Raw genomic sequence first — 6,202 nt, 5'->3', positions numbered from 1 at the left:
AATGGAACAGAATAGAGAGCCCAGAAATACACCCTCAACTCTATGGTCAACTAATGTTCAACAAAGCAGGAAGGAATGTCCTATGGAAAAGAGACAGCCTCTTCAACAAATGGTGTTGGGAAAATTGAACAGCCACATGCAGAAAAATGAAGTTGGACCATTTTCTTACACCATACATGAAAATAGACTGGAAATGGATGAAGAAGCATAATGTGAGAAAGGAATCCATCAAAATCCTTGAGGAGAGAACAGGTAGCAACCTCTTTGACCTCAGCAGCAGCAACTTCTTCCTAGGAACATCGCCAAAGGCAAGGGAAGCAAGGGCAAGAATGAACTATTGGGATTTCATCAGATCAAAAAGCTTTTGCACAGCAAAGGAAACAGTTAACAAAGCCAAAAGATGACTGTCAGAAGTTATCTGGGAGAAGATATTTGCAAATGACATACCAGATAAAGGGCCAGTATCTATCCAAAATCTATAAAGAGCTTATCAAACTCAACACCCTAAGACCAAATAATCCAATGAAGAAATGGGCAGAGGACATGAACAGACATTTCTGCAAAGAATACATCCAAATGGCCAACAGACACATGAAAAAATGCTCCACATCACTCGGCATCAGGGAAATACAAATCAAAACCAGAATGAGATACCACCTCACACCTTTCAGAATGGCTAAAATGAACAAGTCAGTCAATGACAGATGCTGGCGAGGATGTGGAGAAAGGGCAACCCTCCTACACTGTACGTGGGAATGCAAGCTGGTGCAACCACTCTGGAAAACAGCGTGGAGGTGACTCAAAAAGCTGAAAATAGAACTAGCCTATGACCCAGTGATTGTAGTACTGGGTATATATCCTAAAGATACAAACGTGGCATTCTGAAGGGGCACATGCACCCAAATGTTTATAGCAGCAATGTCCACAATAGTTAAACTATGGAAAGAACCTAAATGTCCTTCAACAGATGAATCAATAAATAAGATGTGGTATATATGTACAATGGGATACTATGCAGCCATCAAAAGAAATGAAATCCTGCTATTTGTGATGACGGGATGGAACTAGAGGGTATTATGCTTGGCGAAATAAATCAATCTGAGAAAGACAACTATCATATGATCTCCCTGATATGATGAAGTGGAGATGCAGCATAGGCGGTTTCGGGCATATGAAAAAAAAAATAAAAGAAGATGGGATTGGGAGGGAGACAAACCATAAAAGACTGAATCTCACAAAACAGACTGAGGGTTGCTCGGGGGAGGTGTGTTGGGAGAGGATGGTGGGGGTATGCACATTGGGGAGGGCAGGTGCTATGTTGAGTGATGGTGAGTGCTGTGAAATGTGTAAACCTGGTGATTCACAGACCTGTACCCCTAAAGATAAAAACACATTATATGTTTATAAAAATTTTTAAAAATAATTTAAAAAATCCATTAAAGAAAAAACACATATTGCAAGCCCAGAGCTAATCTCATATTCAATCAAAAAAGTTTGAAAGTTTTCCCCTTAAAGATCAGAAAAAAGACAAGTGTGTCCACTTTCACTACTCTCATTTGACATAGTACAGGATGTCCTAGCCAGAGAAACAAGGAACACAAAGAAATAAAAGACTCAAAAAAAAGGAAGAAGTAAAATTTTCTTTTTTTGGATAACATGAACTTACATGTAAAAAAGAATCCTAAAAAATTCACAAAAAATTTTGAATTAACAAATTTAGTAAAGCTGCCAAATACAAGATAAATATATAAAAGACAAGAATTTTGTTTTGTTTCGTTTTTTTTTTTTAATATGGAATGCTTCCCAGTTTTTCATGTCATCCTTGTTCAGTGATCAAGCTAATCTTCTCTGCATCATTCCAATTTTAGTATATGTGCTGCCAAAGTAAGCACAAGACAGGAGCATTTTAACACTCTAATGATGAACTGTCTGAAAAAATAAAGAGAACAATCTAATTCACAATAGCATCAAAACTAATAAAATACTTAGGAAAAGATTTAACTAAGAAGATGAAAGATCTGTACCCCATAAACTATGACATTGATAAAGAAATTGAAGGAGACACAAATGGAAAGATAGCTCATATTTATGAATGGTAAGAATTAACATTGTTAAAATGTCCATACTACTGAAAACCATCTGTAAATTCAATTCCTATCAAAAATCCAATGTTAGGGGCGCCTGGGTGGCTCAGTGGGTTAAGCCGCTGCCTTTGGCTCAGGTCATGATCCCAGGGTCCTGGGATCGAGCCCTCCATCAGGCTCTCTGCTCAGCAGGAAGCTGCTACCTCTTCTCTCTCTGCCTGCCTCTCTGCCTGCTTGTCATCTCTCTCAGTGAAATAAATAAATAAAAAATCTTAAAAAAATCAATATTGTGTTTTTACAGAAGTAAGTAAAGAATCCTAAAATTTATATGAGACCATAAAAGACAACAAATAATTAAAGCAGTTCTGAGAAAGAATGAAGAAGCGAAATTACACTCTTGATTTGAAACTATACTACAAAGCCCTCATGCTCAAAACAATAAAGTATACTGGCATAAAAACAGACCCATAAACAAGTAGAACAGAATTGAGAGTCCAGAAATAAATCCTTTCATACAGTCACCTAATATTTGACAGGGGCCAACATATATAATGGGTAAAGATAGTCTGTTCAATAAATGATATTTAAAACTGAATAGTCACATAAACCAGCATGAAACTGGAACCTTATATTACTCATAAATCTTAACTTGAAATAGATTAAAGACTTAAATGTGATGCATGAAACTAAATTTCCTAAAGGAAAACATAGGAAAAATTCTCCTTGACATTGGTCTTGCCAATAGTTTTTTGGATACCAGACCAAAAACACAAGCAAAAGAAGCAAAAATAAATAAATGGTATTACAATAAACTAAAGTTTCTGCATTGCCAAAAAAACAAAAGAGAGAGAAAGAATGAAAACACAATCCACAGAATGGAAGAAAATACTTACAAATCTTATATCTGAAAAGAGGTTAATAACCAACAGATACAAATAGAAAATAATATATAATTAAAAAAATAGCAAAAGTATCTCAATAGACTTTTTTTTTTTTTCAAAAAAGTTATATAAATGACCAACAGGAGCATTAAAAAGTGCTCAACGTAAAAACTCAGGGCAAAGTCATTATGTTGTTGTTGTTTACCTCTGAACAACACAGCAAGATATTACTACCTATTAGAATATATACTACCAAAAAATTAAAACTAACAAAGTTTGGTAAATATTGGGTAAAATGCGGAACTTATGCACCATGATAGGGGTATAAATTTGTATGGAAAACAGTATGGAGATTATTCATATTATTAAAAGTAAAATTACCATATGATTCAGTAATCCCACCTCTAGGTATATATCTAAAGGAAACGAAGTCACTATTCGTAGACATATCTGCACTCTTATGTTCATTATAAAATTATTAACTCTAAGCAAGAGATGGAAATAACTTCAGTATCCATTAATGGATGAATGAATATTTTTAAAAGTATGGTAAATATATACTATGGAATACTACTTAACCATGAAAAATTAAGAAATACTGCCATTTACAACAGCTTGGATGGATCTTGAAGGTATTATACTAATTGAAATATTTCAAAGATTTTATATATTTTTTTAATTTCTGTATTATGATATCCCTTACATACAGAATCTGAAGGAAAAGCAAACTAATGGAAACTTAGAGTTGAGTTGACAAGAGGTGAACCTGGGGTGGAATAAGGTGGTCAAAGGGTACAAACTGGCAACTATAATATGAAAAAGTTCTGGGGATCTAATGTACAGCATGTTGATCATAGTTAATAATATATACATACTTTTTTATTGTGCTTCCCTTTATTAAACTTTGCATATATCACATTCTTACAAGTTGAAAGTTTATAGCAATCTTGTATAAAATAGGTCTGCTGCCACCATTTTTCTAACAACATTTGTTCATTTTGTGTCTCTCTGTCACATGTTGGTAATTCTTGCAATATTTCAAGTTTTTTCATTATTATTGTATTTGTTATGGTGATCTGTGATCAGTAATTATGACCCACTGAAATCTCAGAACTAGTTTACTTAAGGTATATACATTGTTTTTCCTTAAAGACATAATGCTTTTGAACAGTACAGTATAGTGTTTATTTTTTATATGCACTGGGAAACATAATTTTTTATTTGCACTGGGAAACCAAAAAAAAAAAAATAATGATTTGACTTAGTTTATTGAGATAATCTCTTTATTGAGGCGGTCTGGAACAAATCCCACAAGACCTCTGAAGTTCATCTCTACTGTACTATATACATAAAAGTTGCTAAGAGAGTAGATCTTAAAATTCCTTACCATACATGCATAAGAAACAGTGGCAACTATATGAGATAGTAGATGTATTAACATTTTTATGTAGATTATATTGCAATACAGATGTATGCCAATTTATCAAATTGTACAAAATTTACACAATGTTAAAAGTTTGCAGTGTTATAAGAAATCGTTTCTTAAATTTACAAATTATAATATGTCAATTATTTTTCAATAAAGCTGGAAATAACATTTTGTAGAATTAATCTATTTTTCAAAAAAGGAAGTAAGGAAGTAGAAACTGCAACTAACTCTGAAATAATGAAATACAAAATCCATTTTAGTTATATACACTGTGACAAACACTATTAGTTAGTTTACAATGAAGGAATACTTATGAAGCATGAAGGATGGTCTATAAATAAGGCTGAAAGAGCTCAGTTTTAAGGTTTAAATTTAAAATCTTCTTTTGAAATACTAAACTGACCACCCAGTTTTCCAAACATAAATGTCTTAACTGCATGAATTTATTTCATACAACTCTATAATCTAGTTTCATAAGAAAGCAGCATGCAAATTTTGAATAAGACAGACTTGCTTAAGTTTCTTTATGTTCAACAGTAAAGGACACTTCCCTAAAAATAAATAGAAGAAAAATCAGCATATTTATTATGATAATTATTATTCATAATGAGATTCGTATTGAATTAAGGAATATATATCCTCAGAGGGGGTAAAGTAAAATGAAATTTATTTTGGTAAATGTGTCTATGAATAGTCAATACAATGCCTCAATATAAATGAATATTATCATTTTGAACAATTTAATTACTATTATTAGAATTATTATAAGTATAAAAATAGCTATCATTTTAGCATGGAATAAGAGACTCTCATGCTCCATGCTTCATTACATCCACACAACAACTCTGCATAATAAGTATTATCATCACCATTTCATGGGTGAAAAAACTGAGGCTAACACATTTAGATAACTGGTTTATGATTAAATGACTGATAAAGATGATTCACACTAATTTAGGCTTTATGATTTCAGAATTGTACCCTTTCCACTGCACATTCTATTACTCTGTAAATACTTGGCTTGTTTTCATTCAGTTCTTTAATTTTATTCATGTGGTGATGGCTTAAAGCTTCATTTAAAGGAAGCGTAAAAAATTCATTTAGCCAAAAGCTCCCAAGAATTAAAAATGTCATGGATCTAATGTAGACATGGATATCATTAGTTAATGGGTAACTATATATTTTCCACTCTAGTGAGATAACAATCAGAGTATTTTTCTAAGTTATAGTCTCTGAGTGTTCAAAAGGACTTTCTTAAAATAGAAATATTTAGACAAAGGTGATCAAAAGTCTGGATCAGGTCACCTTAAGATAAATATTAGGAAAGTGAGGAAACAAATGGAGATTTGAACACTGAGCTATGATATAATGAATGGTTTAAAGTATTTAGTAGAGCATAGAGAAGTCCTTTAAAGCCTGGTCTTAGCCTAGCATTGCAGCTTCTGGGATATCTATCTATCATCTACCTATCTATATATCTATCTATCTAGATATAAATTTGAAAACTTTTTTAGACAGGAGGGGATGAGGTGGGCAGGGCGCGTGCTCCTCTCTTAGGAAGGAGTCTGGGCAGAAAGCATGCCTTTCCTGAGCCTCTGGGCCCAAGGAGAGGCGAACATGGCACCCCTGAAAACAAGGCCCAAGAGGCACCAGCTCTCCCGAAGCTCTACTTCCCTGACGCGACAGAAGCCTTGCTGAGGAAGCAGCAGAGAACTGCTGTTCGCTCCAAGCCAAAGCCTCTGTGAAAGCACAGCATTCCTGAGAAATGTTCTGCGGGCTGCTGCTGCTTGCCAGAGCCCAGTCGCGCA

The 6,202-nt window shown here is 33.8% G+C and overlaps 1 non-coding gene across 1 annotated transcript; it reads right to left on the bottom strand.

The window, feature by feature from the left end:
- Positions 1-1,785: 1,785 nt before the first annotated feature.
- LOC123388625 lies at positions 1,786-1,892 on the bottom strand. Its single transcript, XR_006603086.1, has one exon. It is a non-coding gene; the product is annotated as a U6 spliceosomal RNA (small nuclear RNA).
- Between the last annotated feature and the right edge of the window lie 4,310 nt (positions 1,893-6,202).

The sequence above is a fragment of the Mustela putorius genome, unplaced genomic scaffold (assembly GCF_011764305.1).
Source record: "Mustela putorius furo isolate JIRA1106 unplaced genomic scaffold, ASM1176430v1.1 tig00003905_pilon_pilon_pilon, whole genome shotgun sequence".
Lineage (NCBI taxonomy): Eukaryota > Metazoa > Chordata > Mammalia > Carnivora > Mustelidae > Mustela > Mustela putorius.
This window is presented reverse-complemented; position numbering and strand designations above follow the sequence as displayed.